Source organism: Crotalus tigris, unplaced genomic scaffold (assembly GCF_016545835.1).
Source record: "Crotalus tigris isolate CLP2741 ecotype Arizona unplaced genomic scaffold, ASM1654583v1 scf7180000024391.5723578, whole genome shotgun sequence".
Lineage (NCBI taxonomy): Eukaryota > Metazoa > Chordata > Lepidosauria > Squamata > Viperidae > Crotalus > Crotalus tigris.
The window spans coordinates 5,418,502-5,435,604 of record NW_024100561.1 but is presented as its reverse complement, the minus strand read 5'-3'; the positions used below and the strand labels follow the sequence as shown (position 1 = coordinate 5,435,604).

Genomic DNA, 17,103 nt, shown 5'->3' with positions numbered 1-17,103 from the left:
AACCTGGTGGTTGAGACTAGCTTCTGTCAAACTTGTCATTTTGGAGAGATGTGACTTCTGAGTGTCCAGAAGGACAGTGGTGGTGGAGGAGGAGGCATGGGGCCAGAGTTTGAGTTATCAGTAAGGGCAGCTATTCTCAGTTGGGCCTCCCTTTGATTATCAGGAGTTCCATGTATATAACTTGCTTCAAAACTTTTACATTTGTGGCCTTCTTTCACATCATATCATGCCAAATGGAGACTTTTCCAACTTAGAATCAAGCCTAAGCCTTTTAGTTCCATCATCCAGGAAATAGGGCAGTTTCCTTGCCCATCACACCTGCAAACACAAAAGGCTCCTCTTAGGAGTTCACTGTTATGTGTTTATTTAGAAGGCATCTTAAAACAATTCTAATTCTTTGAGGAAGAGATACTTGGCAAAGTCCTAGGACTGTTCTTCAGCATCTGAGTCTTGTCTGAAACTCTGGAGAACCTGCAGATATATGGAAGACCCACTGAGCTACCTGAGCTACTGCCTGATCTAATGCAGGCATGCTAACTGAGGAATTCTTGGATTTGAAGTCCACAAATTATAAAAGGGCCAAGTTTGAAGAACCCTGATCTAATGCAACCTTGTGTCACTCCCTGACTAGATATACATATCACCAGTGGTGGGATTCAGCTGGTTCGCATCACTTCGGCAGAACTGGTAGCTAATTTTTTGTTGCCCAGGCCCAGAATGGACTTCTGGAAGCGCATCCACACAGAGAACCGGTTGTTCACATATTTGAATCCCACCATATTACCCTAACCCAGGGATCTTCAAACTTTGCCCTTTTATCGATGAGGAATTCTGGGAGTTGAAGTCCACAAGTCATAAAAAGGCCAAGTTTGAAGACCCCTGCCCTAACCCATCATCTGATTTATGTGTCAGGTGAATCTAGTTACTGTGGGATATTCAGCAAACTAAAATATTTCTCTATGGCTTCATGAAATATGTTAATCAATCCAGTGACAGAGCATCTTTATTATTAATCTTCCAATCAAAGCTTGTAATACAACAGAAATTAAACGCCACGGATTTTCTGCTATCAATGCCACTCATCTCTACTGCAAAAAGATGGACAAATCATTCATCCTCTTCTCTTGCCTTCCTGTTTCTTTCCAAGGTTCTGCTTCATTTTTATTCCTCAGGAGTCCGTTTTCTTTTGCATTGGAAGGCAAGACTAAAAGCTAAGAAATTCCTTCCAATAGTGAATCAAAGAGAAAACCATAACTCATCAAAAGCCCTGATCCAGAAAAACATTTGGGTCTCTATCTGCCCCTCTCCAAGGTGCAGTAAGAACATCACCATCCTTTCATATCAACAGAAGGGAAGCCTGAAATACTGAAGATAACCTTGAGGCAAATCTACTTGCACTCTGGTTCAGCATCAGTCCTAACAGGCCATGAAAATTTCCTGGGATGACAGAGGCATTTCTGTTGTTTAAACCTGGCCACCCTGCATTTGGCGGGACTTCAGTAGGACTCATGGGTCTGCTAAAATTGGGTGAGGGATATTACAGAATTTGTGCAAGAAGATCTAAAAATTAAAAAAAATTAAAACTGGGAAGCCATTTTTTAAAAAAAATTATTTGGGGACGGGGACATACCTGTTCAAAAATTCTCAGTTCAAAGTGCCATTATTTCTAATAACCAAGTCTAAACTGATGAGTTTGTACAATTAATTATAAGGTCAAAGTCGTCTTAACTGATGTTTGTGTAGTTTGCAAATGCTTCTAAAGACAGAGCCAACTTGGTCTAATGTTTAAGGCTCTAGGCTAGAAAGTGGGAGACTGTGAGTTCCAGTTCCACTTTAGCCATGAAAATTAACTGGATGATCTTAGGCCAGTCACTCTCTCTAGGGTTGTTGTTGTGGGGAAAATAGTTTGTTGGATACGTTCACTGCCTTGAGTTATTTGTATAAATAATAAAGGCGGTAAATAATAATATATCACTCTATCAAAGACAGATTTAAATGCTGGCAACTAATCGATTACAAACTGTTCAATGGATTAACAACTTTAATTAATATTAAAACGCCGGGCGATCCAGGCAGAAATAAAATGAATTCTTGTAATTTAGGCTGGCAAAATTGGGTCAAGTCTAAATCCTTGGGACTGCAGCTCAGCTCTGCAGAACTTCGCCGACTTCCCTGAGATCCCCGTAAGTGCGGCTGCACAGGCCAGTAGGCCCTGCAGCCGCTCAGCGCTTGTTTTGCAAAATGGCCAACTTGGCAGAAGTCAGCTCAAGACCTCCTGAGCAGGGACGGCCACCCGCCTCGGTCTTTGTCCCGCGTCCCTGTTTCCCTCCCCCGCCTGTGTCCGGAATTCTGCCCCCGAGACGCTGAAGAAGCAGCCACCTCCGAGATTAGCGAAGTGCTCGCTCGCTCGCTGCAAGTGCCTTCGTTGGGCGGAAGGGAGCGAGGGCAACTCCTCGGCCTTGTTTACCAAGTAAGGGTGGAATCTAAAGGGCGCTCTCTCGACAATCAGTGAAGCCTCATCTCGGGTTACCGAGCTGAACTCTCTAATGATCTGGCAGCAGATAACTGCAGGTTAAAAGCACCTGAGATAAACGTCTTCCAGCGGCTTGGTGGAAGGAAGACTTTGGCGTCTTAGCCTTGGGCCTTGGAGCAGATTTCATTGGCTGTTCCAAGGTGAAAGGAGCAGGGAGGGGAATCTTTCGCGGCCCGGCGAGTAAAAACTCTTGCCAAGAGCCACAAAAGGTGGCGCTCCGCGATCCTTCCAGTCAGATTGGCACCTACTCCGAGGTAAGGATAAGACTGCAACCTCCATGAATGCCTCCAGTTTAAAACAACTGGGAAGAATTCAGTCTGCTCTCCTTAAATGCAATCCACATCTTGTTTACTTCGGATTAGGGTCACAAACACGTTTGAGAGATCACAGGCTAACATATAAAGTTCTTTCTTTCCCCAGATATTTCAGTCTCTAAATGATTAGCACAACCCAAATGCACAATTGGTAACCTCTGTAGAACTAACATAAGGGATTATGTCCAAGAAGTTAATTCAAACCTGGTTTATGGTTTGTCCAAAGGCAACTTTGCAGGTTTGAGAGAGATGCAGGAATGAAACTTTCTTTTACTTTATGGAAATAAGAGAAGTATATTATACAACCTGTCATCCTTAAATTCTTGGGACCCAGATCCCTTTGTTTGTGTCTAAATCGCAGTTTTTTCCAGAGGAGTCTATTTAGTGGGAGAGGGTTTCTTGTAATATCTGATGCTAGACATTAGAAAACTGAAAATTGTTACTACACTGAATTATTGCCCATTTTGAAGGGCAAAAATTGCAAAGATGTATATGTTTCATTTTGGGCCCCATATTATATAAACTTTAGATTTATATTTTCCAACTGAGCAGTCTTTTGAATGTTCCTATGAATAAAGAATTAGGGTAAAAATTCTCCTGGGATAGAGATCAATGGAAATTGGAAAACACATGCTGCTCAGTCATCATTTGGCAGGTTTATGGTGTTTTGTTTTGTTTTGAAATATATTTTGAAATTCTTGGAACTAAAGAATGTTTATATTTTTCTTTAAAAATTTATTTTATTGAATGTCTATGGAGATTCTCAGTCATCCAGATCAGAGGCCCCCAATCTTTTGGGCACCAGGGACTGGTTAAGTGGAGAGAGATTTTCTATGGAGTGGAGGGGGTGTGGTTTTGTGTTGCCTGCATCCAAGGGATGGGGCTTTCCTGAGGCAACTGGACTTCGTTTTTCTTTGAAGACATTTCGCTTCTTTTTAAAAAAAAAACCTAAAGTCCAGTTGCCTCGTGAAAAAAGCACCTTTGGGTTATTTTACTGAAATATTCAAATCTCTCATTAGAGCTTCTTGGCTTTGACATACCAGACTTGTATCACAAAATCTGACAAATTACTTACATATAAGAAAATGATCCTTCTAAAAACAATTATGAAGACAAAAACATTTTCAATCAAATGCTATTTTCTAGCTACCTGAACCTCTTGCCACCCTGTCTTCATCTTAAATTGTTTTTAAATAAAAGTACCCTATCTGAATTGTGCTTGACTGTCTTTGGAATCGTCTGCAGCACCATTTGCTCTCCTGAAGGCGCTACAGATGTTTGATTGGACACACTGCGAAGTGACCAGCCTCTTAAAGCACTAGGGACAACCCACAATTCCTAGCAGCTGGTAGTTTCCTGTCCAGGTTTGAAATATCTGGAAGAAAAATCTTGGAACAGCAAGACATACACTTGAGGAAATAGTGTTTTAAAAGATTCAAAGCAGAAATGGCACTCTTGTTCAGGCTTTACCTAATCCAGTAAACATCATAGAGCTAGTGGTGATTGTTTTGTTGGGTACTGAAACAAATCTTCTAGGCTCTTAAATCTATGTCAGAGCTCCATTTGTGATTGGCATTTTTTTCTTTCCATATCAATCTTGGATTATATAAAAAAAGTAAGTTAAAGATTTTTCAGGGAAAAGAGATTCCAGGCATATTTATTCAAAAACAAGTCCCACTGAGATTAGTAAAGTTTAATCCCAGATAAATGGATTTTGGATTGCTGCCAATATTTTGAATATGTAGGAAATATGTTAGGAAAGAAATTAAGGAAAAGAACATAGTGGGTGAATTGTAATTTACAGGTATAAAAGTTGATGGACTTGGTTTAAACTTAAAATATTACTTAGAAATTATTAATGATTTTTGTGGTATATTCTTTCAAATTAATTCAAGTCATATAGCTCAGAAGTGTACAGTTGCAATACAAATGGACAACAAGGTAAGAGGAGATCCCACAAAACTGAATCCGGAATCTTTGTGATGAGTCAGTTTACCCATTGTGAAAGAAGAATGTTAATTAAAAGAGCAAGACTTATAATTTACAAATATGGAAAGCAATCTAAATGAACGTCTGAGTAAATATGTTGCCTGCTACTCTTATCGTAATCCCAAAACTCAATTTGGAAGGGTCATCAACATTTAATTTCAAATAGGCCTGGGATTCCCACCAGTAACTCTTTAGCTGAACTCTGCAGCTGTTCCTTTAACAATAGCATGTTCTGCCACAATGAGAGAGATTAATAGCTTGCTCTAGATCAAGTTGTTGTAGAGGTATATATCTAGTGGTTGAAGAACTGGTAATCAATTAAAGGAAAGTTTCAGGGCTGGAGAGAGAAGGGGAAATGAAGAATAAGGCCCCACAGAAGAAAGAACTGTGATTACTTCTTAGAAAACGGAGTGCTCTCTGTTAGTTAAGGGCTGATATGATATGGCCTTTTTTTCTGTGAGAAAATAATTTTCTACTTTTCCTAAATGTTAAAATGTTAGCCTATCAAACGATTTGGAAAATAGAATGATATCAATATCCAGATATAATCAAATGTTGCCCCTGCTTTTAGAATTGGTGGCATGTGTACTCAATTATTGTTCCTGGTCAAGTAGTATATTTTATTATAAAATAAGAAATGCAGATCTGTTTATTTTTGTATGCTTACTGGCATGCATACTCTTTCATTTATCATTTGTATTTTCTGCCTTATCAAATTAATCAAACCAATTGCCCATAAGTATCAATGAAATTAAATTGCCTATTGAGCTCTGTTGCAAAGCTTAAATGGTCAGAGAAGGCTCAAGATTCTAAAAGAAGGTATTCATTATGATTATTTTGCAAACAACATGAATGTTACTTTTTACTGATTTTGTTAATCAAAAATAGAAACTTAATCCAACAGCACACAACTCCAGCCTACACACTATTCTCAACTAAGAGTTCAGATTGAACTCTTTCTGTTCTAACTATACTTATAGCTGAAAACAAGAATGCTTACTTTCAAGTGAGCATAGGTATGATCAGATTAGCTAGCTATCCACAGAACATAGATGATGATATTAAAGCATTCTAGGTCTTGGCAATAACAACGATGTATTCATTTTTTATATTAATCACATCCACATAAAAAAATCCTTTATTTTACATAATTATAAATAAAGCATTAAGACAAGATCAAAAGAAAATGCCCATGCTCACCCCAAAGTACTGCCTGAAAATACTGGAATCAAAAGCAGTGTGCTTTTGTTTTAAATTTCCCCACACTGCTAATTGGCCTGTCAAACGGATAACAGCAAAGGACTGTAGAAGGGCACAGGATGTTTCTCCAAGTTTAATACCCATTCATTAAAAGGTTAGACATTGCCGAGGTAGTTAAACTGGGAAGGAAAGTGATTCCACCCTCCTATAATCAATCCTCCTTTTCATGAAGTTTCTAGATTAATATTAGGAGGAAAGAGACCAGAGGATTCCCGCTTGAACAGCAGGATTAGGAATATTTCTAGAATAAAGGAGAGGGTGTGAATTGACTTTAGTTTGCAAGCGTCTAAAGCGGAATTACAGCTTGTAAAATAGGTCTCCATCAGTCTCCCGGGAGACGCCTCAGCTCGACTTGGGTGTTCCAGCTCCTTGTTCTCTATCTCGATAATTAGTCCCATCTCAGCTCCAAATGTGTGTCTTCTCCACCCGCTTGCCCGCCCCCTCCCCACACACATAGACATTCGTTCTCTTATCCCCAATAAATGTTGTTTGGTCCCCAAATTCCTTACATTTCTGAAGTCCTGCCGAACGCGGTCTCTTTGTAATGGGATTGTGCAGGACCTAAATGTTGGGGACAACACAACCCCCAAATGCTATCTTTTTGGCCGTCGGAGCCCCTTTTAAGAAGGAAAAGAAAGTTTGGAGTGTGACTTTCTTATCGAGGTGGGGGAAATGTCATTTGCTTTGTGCTTTTGATGTCTGGTTGTCTTTCAGCCGGTCCTTGCATGTCATTACCAGGCTCACAACAGAGAAGGGGGTGGGGCGGGATTTTTGGGGAAGGGAAGTAAAGGGGGAAAAGACGAGGAGAAAACAAGAGCGGACAATTAGATGATTTCTGCCCTTCTGTTGCAACTCTGAATAGAGGAATTCGGGACAGAGAAGCGACGCGGCAGCTCCATTCTTAACAAAGCGAATATACATAGCTTGGCTCAGGGAGGGGGGGATTATTTGTTTCTACTCCAGGCCTCCTATTTGGAAGAAGGCTCCGTTTCTGGTGAAGAAAGCGAGAGACATTGAAAGGGAGGGAAAATTTGTCCCGATGCCGTATAACTCAAGAGAGCTGCGGTTTTTCCGTTACCCCCGCCGCCACACGAATCCTAGCGGCTAATTCACTTCCTTCTGCAATAGCCCAAGAGTCTGTTTTGTTTTTTAGTTAAACCGTAGCATCGTTATGATGCTTCGTTCTTTTATCTCGCAGGTTTCACTAGGCCTCACTGCTCGTTGGTTTGTGGAAAGCCTCGCGGGATAGCCCGGCGCCTTTCCCATTTCTCTGCTCCTGTGAAACTTAGCTTCCAAAGTCTTCGCCTTGGCCTAAAACCACGCCTTGAAAAGCGGTCGGATATGATATGAACGAAGAGCAAGAGCACCAGCCTTGCAATTAATAGAGACTATACTGGAACTTAGAGGTTTCGCCCCAAAGAGAAAAAGGGGAGAAATGCGAGGGCATTACTACATAGGCCAGACCAAGAGCGAAAGCGAACGCCGATGGACAAAGCTGTCCCTGTGCTGTAGTAGTTGGGCACAAGCGAGAGGGGCGGGAATTATCTGCGTTGAGCGATAAGCACAAGGCGACTTCTTGGCCAGCGGGGTCGGGTGGTCTTCACCAGCAAAGGCGCTTTGCCGCTGGAGTGCTGCAGTGGCCGGCGGCGTCCCCTCGAGCCGGAAAAAAGCTGCCACACGAGCTCCCCCTCCCCGCTTCTGGCCGGCCCTGAGACTCCCCACCTTTGCGGCTCTAAGCTTGGAGCACGAGCCCGCCAAAAAAAGAAAGCAGCACTTCAAACAGCAGCGGCCCAGGCGGGAGAGTTCCCGGATCACTATCTGGATGCATAGAGTCTTGACTATTTTGCGGGCCGCTGAGTTCGGAACGCGGCGCGCCAGGCCTCCGGGCGTCGCTTGAGCAAAGCTGTGGCGTTGTCTCCTACTTCCAAGGGAGGCCTCGGAGCCGGGGCCTCATTCCGGCCAAGTTCCATGGAGCGAGGATCCGGAAAAGGGCCACGCTCTACTGCAACCCCGGATAGCGATGAGGCCAGAGGTCCCAGGCTGCAAAAACTCGGTGGCGGGGAAAACGCCTGCGCATGCTCGAATGGGATATCTGTGTTTCCCATCTGCCCCTGTAAAGTAAAAACTATTGAACTCGCTGAACGGGGCCTCGAGCTTTTATATCATTTTGGTGTTGTAAATATAGTTTTGAACTTTCCTGCCGCGGCAGCAATGGCTTTACTGGTTGCTGGATAGGCTAAATCGCAGCAGGTGACCCTAAGCTGGAGGGTGGAAAACAACGACAGCCGTTGCATTTTTCTTACTTCTGCCGTGATACATAGATCTCATGGTATCACGGCGGCGATAGAAAGCCTGACTTCTTCGGTATTGCTAAAAACACGGGAGCAGCAAATATAGAAGGAGTTGGCCAATTTAATTGAACGTAGTCACTGCTTCCCGGAGCGATATGCCGCCTCATGGTCTCCGTGCTTGTTGGCTTGTGTCTTTCCAGTCAAACAACCGAGCAAACATCCAGGGCAAGTCAAAGAAGTACAAGGATAAAGAAGCCCCCAATTGCCCATTTGGCAGATAAAATCTCCTGGGAAGCTTCCTGCGGGAATCTTGCCTGAGCCTCGCAACCCCGGGGGGGGGGCCTTCCCCTACTGAGCCAGATGAGATGGGGAGCAGTTTTCCTTCCATCGCTCCGCCACCTAAGCAAGGACGTGGGTAGACATTCGTTTAATGACAAGTAATTGACAAATTCGAGAGGCCGCATTACCAGTGGCGGGGACAGTATTAATTATTGAAAAACCATTAGCCTCGGTGTGTGTTCTGCAGCGATCCCATCTTGCTGTCACGTCAGTTTAGATGGAAGGGAAATCAGATGAGGAAATCCCCCGCCTTTTTCCTCTTCAGGCCCAATCTGGAGGGAAGCGAAGGCTCTTAAGAGCCTGCCCTCCGAGACAGACCTCACACGCAGTCGGGTCCCGAGGAGAAGGTCCTTCCTTCTCTTTAGCGCTCGGAGGAACCCAGGCGGATCTCCTGCCCTTTCTAAAGTTTCTCCCCATCTTTCCTTGTCCCTCCCCACCCGGCGGCCCCCGAAAAATGCGACATACTTCTTTAGTCTGAAAGAAAACTGGGGTGGGGGGGGAATACTTTGAAAAGCCAAGTCGGTGAGGTATGAAAGACACCCAAAAAATCGGGATTCTAATTAAACTCGGGGGCCTATTGTTGCTTGCTGTTAACTCTTTTCACAAATGGTAAAATTACCGCCAAAAGATAGCTTCACCCACAAATTTCATGACGATTATGTCTGAGGGTAGTTTTGTTTTGATTTTGGCCACTGAAGGATCCAGACTCTCCCTAGACAAAAGGGGATTCCTATGGTTTTGAGATATATGTCTGTGTATATGCATGTGCACATATATATGTACAGTATATATATATATCTGTATACATTAGCCTCAGTGTGTGTCCTGCAGCGATCCCATCTTGCTGGGGAAATATAAGCTGTCACGTCAATTTAGATGGAGGGGAAATCAGATGAGGAAATCCCCTGCCCTTTTCTTCTTAGGGCCCACACTTAGATGCACACACACATACACCCACAACATGCAGAAAGGTAGTAAAAAATAGTAACCCAAAGCAATTAAAGGTGTGAGATAAGAAAAGGAAATACAGCTAAATTGATTACATCATTCATTGTCTATACATACAACTCATCCTTGTTTCTTCTGTGTAATGCTTCCCATATTGCCTTTTATTCTTAAAACATTTCATAACTCTCAGGGTCTTCTAAACATCATCCAACTGCTACTGTCTAGGTCACCTCTTCTTCTCAACCTGTTTGTTTTTCTTTTGTATATTTGAGCCTCATTTATTCTCTGCGGCCAAATTACCTTAATCTACTTCTTTCGTGATGCAAATTTTTTAAATATTTCACTGAATTCAACTTGTTTTTATGTTTTTGTTGATATATCCAATTCTCACTCCCAAAATGGACAAAAGCTCAATCTTGCATACAACTTTCTTCACTTCTCTCAACAAACCTGCAACAAATGACATACCCTATCTTTCTGCCAGTATTTGCATATCTTAATTTTTTTCATCCATTTTCCCATACATTAGAAACATCCCATCAAGGTATGAAAATGGATCTACTTGATCTAGTTTTTCACTGTTTATGCATAACTTGCAATTGTGAAATTAATTTTTCTTGTCAAAGACAATTTATTTGGTCTTTGATACATAAATGTTCAGATCCAAATATCTTGTTGCATTATACAGTCTTTCTAACATTCACTGCATGTTGTTTAGATTCTCAACCAACAATCGGAAGACCAGCTTTATATGAAAGCAACCATCTTCCATCCCTGCAATGGGAAATCTTAATAATACAATATGCATACTTGAGGACAAAATACACATGTGAGAAACAATCAACTGAAATAAAATTAATAATCTTTGAGTTCCACTGACTTCAGCAGATTTCAACGGAAGTCAATGTGTTGGGAAGTTGTGTGCTTTTGGCTGGATCTTAATCCTTTCCTGCCAAATCAAAGCACCTCAATATACTTGTTACTTTAGTGATGGAATGAATGCCTGCACATTTTGGACAGCAGTGAGAGAAAGAATTTCAAGACAGTGAAAAAAAGACTATCAGGCATCGCCTGTTTTTAACCACTGCAAGCTAGATGTTATAAGTAATTTGCAGATGGAATCATTCTTGCTACCTTATATTCTAACATGTTTGGAGGGATCTAACATCGCCTGACAGATGATTTTAATGAAAAGCTCTAGGAAGATGTCCTAGGAAGGTGGCAAGCGATGCCTAGCTCCTTTCCTATACTAGATTTTTACCCAAAAAAGTTCTCAAGGTAAAAAGCTCCGTCTTTTTCATTCAGTCAGTTCAAAGTCTTCACATTTTTTTGTTAAAACAATTACATGATGAAACCTAATTAAAGAAAAGTTAATATTTTGGGGTAGTTCTGTGTTTACCTGGCATTATGTCCAGTGGGTAAACTGTGAATTATGTTTCCTCGTTTCTTTTGAACTTTAACAAAAGAAGGAGAAGGAGAAAGAAAATCCAGGTAGCTGTATATGGAGAAGGCAGGGTTATCTAGTATCTATTGCAAAAACAAAAGGATAGCGAAAAGCCACCGTTGCCCAGCTATTACAAGCAGAAAACAAAGAAAGCAAAATGGGAGAAGTGGGGAGGATTTAGAATAATTCAAGCAATGTTTTGCAATAATCAAACCAGCTACTATTAAGAGAGCTGGCTGTATGAGATCAAAGTGCCTGGCTAGGCCAACCCTTTTGTTTTCTTTCCAATAGCAGGACAACGGCTCAATGAAAACTACTGATCCCTACTCTTGGGTAAACTTGAATTTGCTTCAGCTACATATAGCCTAAGCTTTCTGTCACCACCACTACCACCAGTCCCCAGTGGTCCCTTTAGTTAGCTGCGGTGGCGTGGAGGGGGGGGGGGGAAGAGAAAGAAAGCAAAAGCCAGTGGAGAATTCGCACCTTCGCTTCTGCTCCAGCCGCCCCAGCGCAGCATTCCTGTATACGGGAGGGAAGGCTGGCTGGAATCAGAGGGCATCGGACACCCAGATTCGTTTCTGCCTAAAGCAGCTCCAATGGAACCTTTTTCTTCCTGGGAAGTTTTGGGGGTGAGGGGGGAGAGAGAGACTGTTGCTTTGTTCCTCTGAGCCCGATTCTGAGTGGGAAGTAGCAGTAAGTAGGAAGCAAATACGGTTCTCCCTCTTGTACAATGCCCCCAATTAAAAACCAAGATAAATCCCTACCTGATGCCAGAGAGCTGCAGATCGCAGATGACAAGCCAGATACCCCACCGTCTGCAATTCCGCGGAAAGGCATCGCTGCATTTATTGGAGCGACTGTTGACTTTAGCACAAAGCAAAGATTTCACTGCCCGCTAGTTTAAAAATGAATATTTTACCAAGATATCGATCAGCGTTATAAAATTCAGTTAAGCACAATGGCTCAAAAGGAGCAGAGGAAACGCGCGAGCACACACACACACACACACACACACACACACACACACACAATATACACACTGTGAGAGGTAAAGAACGGCCGTCCTAATATCTGTGTAAATTTACCGAAGTATGACGTGCTGGGTAAAGTTTACCCTCCTGGAATTTGGAGTTAGATTTTTATTATTATTATTATTTGTTTACTGATTTTGTTTATTCGCAGATCACGACGACTTAAAGCACCAGCAGTTTAAAAAAAACTGTGTGGAGATGAACTAATGAGTGTGAGCTTTTGGGGGGGAAAAATCACTTTTTTTTTTTTTTAACCAAGCCACCATCCGCGAGCTTCAGGGAAAAAAAAATATGAGCAAGGAGAAACAAAAATGAAAGAAACAATTGCTACTCCAGAGCAGGTTTCTCAGTGGCTCATTTTTTTTTTCTTTAATGTCTTCGTCCCCTTCCTCTTTTTTTTTTTTTCTTGAATGTCTACGGACAGAAGTATATCTTATCATTCGGGATCAGCGGAGGGGGAGTCAGCTAAGTAGTTTAAAACGAGCGTGGCACAATAGGGCAGGCGCGCTGGGACCAGCCAGGTTAGAGCGATCCATTGACAGCCCATTGTCTCCCGTTCACTCCCGTTTCGGACCTCCATTCTTCTTCGCGACGGGAGCCTTTTATGTGATAATGAACACACATTTTCCGCTTTGCTTCACAACGTGTGTGTCCTGGCGGGCGGAGAAGCACGGAGTCCTCCTTTTGGGAAGGCGGGAGGCGCACCTCACTTGTTTTTAGGGGGTGTCTTCTCTTTTGCTTCGCGCCGAGACCATGTGGGGGCAAAAGTAAAAACCTTCAGGTTTATTTCACTTAAAAAAAAAAAACAAGCGAAAGATGTATGCACATTTCTGAGAGGTTATCTCTTGCAATGAGAGGACAATTTAGTTTAGTTTTTAGTTTTTAGTTTAGTTTAGTTACCTTTGTAAATAAAAACAATGTAGGAAATGTAGGATTAAGGGAGGAGATGGGTGTATTGTCTGGCTTTGGTGGTCTTAAGGTCACATCTTATTTCCTACCAGGGTTAAAAAGAAATCTCCCTGGCTGATACTGATTGAATCTTAAGAGGAAGCCTAGTGGGTGTGAGTCCCATTAGAAATGAGATGTTTGGAATTAAGTTGATGGTACAATAAAAAAGAAAGATTTGTTATAAATTAGCACTTACCAATAAAATGTAAGTTGGGAAAATGTGATTTAATCAGTTAGCTGCACATCCAAATGCTTTTTTTCAAAAAAAAAAAAAAATTCCAGTAAATGCCCCAATATTCAAAGTATTCCTTTTATGGCAAAGAAACTTGAGCAGATTGGTCATCTAAATGTCAGAGAAGTTCTTATTGTCCATCTTTCTGATTTGTTGCCTGCATGCTTAACAGTTCAAGTCATGATTTTTCACATGTATGCTTCTCTCAAGCATATGCACAACCTGTGTTCAGCCACACTTGAATGCGCTGGTCCCATCTTCTTGAGGCTTAATACTCTGGGGTCACTGGGAGCAGGGCTGGTGATTTGGGGATTCAGGTGCAATTGCATGTATTGATGTTGTATCTGTAACCCTCAGTCATTTACTTTTGGGTCTGCATTTCCTCAATAAACTCAGCTTTGAGCCCAAACTAGTTGCATGTAAACTGACCGCTGTGATGCCAGAAAGGAACCTTTAAAAAAAAAAAGCCCTTTGAACACTGCTAGACCCTCCTGCAGCTGCCACCCTCAGTTACTTTGAAGAACAATTCTAGTGTCAGCACACAGAATCTAAGTGAGGACCAATCCAGAGAGGGGAATTTGTCCGGCCCGCCTTCTGGGCTGGGTCACAACTCTCAGCAATAGGGAAAAACCCCTATCTTCTGCATGGCTCTGTACAGTACTCCAGTTAAAATGCCAGAAGCCAAAAGCTGTGCACAGAGTTGGCAGGACATTTATGAACAATAACATTATTGTTGATGTGATGTGGTGTATGATTGTTTCTCTTTTGGTTTTCTGCTGTTCATTTGTGGTGAAGAAGCCAGAGCCACGTGGTTCACAAGCTTGTGCAGATCGGGCCCCCATTTAAGACTTTCAAATGACCAAGGAGAAATGCAGGGTTTTGAGGTTGTTTTTTTTTTTTTTACACTGGCTTAGGAACAGCTGCCACTCTTTGGAAAGGGACAGAGAGGCAATGCATTTACAAACTGGGTGAGCACAGCAGTTGTTGTGCCAGAGGCTCTAGTCTTACATAGTCTTATGTTGGTATATGTTATGCTTTAACAGCGTGCCTGCTTTGTAAGTTTGGCAAACTTTGTGAATGAGGTTACACCAGGTAGGGCAGTTTTATTTCCCAGGTGGTCATGTCTATTTCAAGTGACTTCAGAGAGGCCCTTAGTGTGTCTTTGTAATGTTTCTTCTGTCCTCCATGCAAGCTTGGAAAGTTCCCCAAAAGAAGGAACAGCATATGGATGATATGATCTTCTCATTGGGTCTGTGCTCTTATCATCAGTGTTTGGACTGATGTAGACACGCCCTAGATAAAAACATCAGTGTCAGGTACTTCATTATGCCATCTGATGTCTAATATCCTGTGAAGAGAAGTCATTTTTGCATGTCTTTGATATAGTCCATGTTTCACAAGTATCCAGAAGGATAGTAAGTATGACCAGTCTGTAAACTTTCAGTTTAGTTTATACAGAGCTCATTATTCAGGTTAGACTAGACTAGACTAGACTAGACTAGACTAGACTAGACTAGACTAGACTAGAATAGAATAGAATAGAATAGAATAGAATAGAATAGAATGTAGAGTAGAGTAGAGTAGAGTAGAGTAGAGTAGAGTAGAGTAGAGTAGAGTAGAGTAGAGTAGAGTAGAGTAGGAGCTGGAAGGGACCTTGGAGGTCTTCTAGTCTAGCCCCCTGCTCAAGCAGGAGAACCTATATCATCTCAGGTAGGTTCCTATACAGTGGAGTGCAGTCTACCCACCTTTGCTCTTCTGCAGTTAAATTCTGTATCAATAATCACTGCTCAAGAAAAGGTAAATTGGTTAACTGCCTGTACTTTCTGCCCCTTAATTGTGGTTTTGCATTTTAGGTATAGTGTATGAGGAACAGCTGGTGTACAGCTTGGTCTTTGGGATGTTGATGGTACGGTAAACCCAAAGTTATAACAAGGTGTGGAGAAGTTATCCATACTGACTTGAATCTCTGGCCCTGAGCCAGCATTCAAGGGGCAGTCCTCAACAAAGAGCAGAGTAGTTTCCTTCACTTTGGCAACAGCTTGAAGTCTCCTCAGAGAGTCCCACCCACTTCTCACCCACCTATTAATACTTTAAGCTGCTCTTTGAAGGACACCAGAAGCATTTCAGCTTGTGCTGGAGTGTTTTCTTCTCTTCTTTGAACATTCATTTCATAAATTGACACCCAGACATTTAGATATGAATATATATAAATATAGCGTTCTCTTAGCATGGCGACTTCCAAAGGTTTTAGGCTATAATTCTCAACAACTTCAGACAGCACGGTGAACGGGTCAGGTATTGAGCGCTGTAATCTAAAACAGTTTGAGGTATTCTCTCCCATTGTTTTAGGCCACCCGCCACTCAGTCCCCTCTCCCTCACCTCGGCATGGCAACTATCCCTAAACCAGTGTTTCTCAACCCAAAGGTTGAGAAACACTGCCCTAAACCAAGCTACAAAACATGTTTTGAACAATGCAATACCAGCAAAGCTTTGTGTTTTTCTCTGGTAATCTTCCCTGACTCCGACTGGCATTGAAATGGGTCAGCTGGCTCTACTGATCCAAGTAGGACCTCTTTCTAATCCATAGAAACACTTCTGAGAGGTATGTAACCCTTACTGTTATTGGTTCTCGGGAACGGAGCAATGTTGTCCATACCTCCTCTAAGAACTATCAGGGAGTCCGCTGGGACTTACTTCCACTTGCCTTGCTTCCACTTCCATTTGCAGTTGACACCTGCGTTGTCTCGAAGCAATCAAGGCTACTTGCCTAGGCACTGGAATCTTACACCAGTGTTCCCCAAACTTGACAATTTTAAGGCATGAGGACTTCAACTCCCAGAATTCCACAGCCAGCAACGCTGGCTGTGGAATTCTGGGAGTTGAAGTCCACATGCCTTAAAATTGTCAAGTTTGGGAAACACTGTCTTACACGATCCAGCCAAACGACGCCAGATTTAATGGGGCTGGTTTCCGTATAAACATACGGAAACATATTCAGTATGTTTATACGGAAACCAGCCCCGTTAAATCTGGCGTCGTTTGGCTGGACCGTGTAAGACTCCAACCAGAAACGAAGCCCACATATTTAACCGAACCGAGGCGCTCGCTTTTAAGGAACTTCGAGTCATACCTACCATACATCTGCTTCAACACTTTTGGTTTTGACTCCGCCTCCTGGATTACAGGGCAGCTCCCTGTTATTCACATCCCGGCGGTTTCAAATGCTCAGGATTTCCAGCCGGAAAACCATTACGGGGAAGGGAATTCTATTGTTTCGCGTGGGCTTGGGGTCCGACTCGCTTGAAAGAATGGGGTTCAATACCGCAAAACAACCAGCGAGCCAGGAAACAACGCTTGCCGATAGTGTGGGGTTTCAATTCATATGCATGTAGAGCAGTGGTTCTCAACCTGTGGGTCGGGACCCCATTTGGGGTCGAACGACCATTTCACCGGGGTCGCTAAACAACGCAGTCCGCCATTTTTTCCCCCTTTTCCTTAGCTGTGCTACTCCCTTTTATTCTATTGGCTTTTGAAAGCCAATAGAATAGACTCTCTTGAATAGAGTCTAATTCTATTGGCTTTCAAAAGCCAATAGGAATTGTCCAGGCTGTCTCTGCCCTGCTGAGCCCGCCAAAAGTCCCATTCTGCAAACGGTGCTGCACCAGTTGAGTAGTCCTCGACTTACGACCGGTTGAGTAGTCCTCGACTTACGACCGGTTGGGGTCGCGGCATTAAAAAGGTTGAGAACCACTGATGTAGATTTTCTTCCGTCT

The 17,103-nt window shown here is 42.5% G+C and overlaps 1 long non-coding RNA gene across 4 annotated transcripts in view; it reads left to right on the top strand.

Annotated features, from left to right (window-relative positions):
• Nucleotides 1-873: 873 nt before the first annotated feature.
• Nucleotides 874-17,103, top strand: part of LOC120301713 — a 53,907-nt gene continuing 37,677 nt past the window's right edge. For all 4 annotated transcript variants that reach the window (XR_005554987.1, XR_005554985.1, XR_005554986.1 and 1 more), the window contains exon 1: nucleotides 874-2,787. This is a non-coding gene — a long non-coding RNA (uncharacterized LOC120301713). The remainder of the gene's footprint in view (nucleotides 2,788-17,103) is intronic.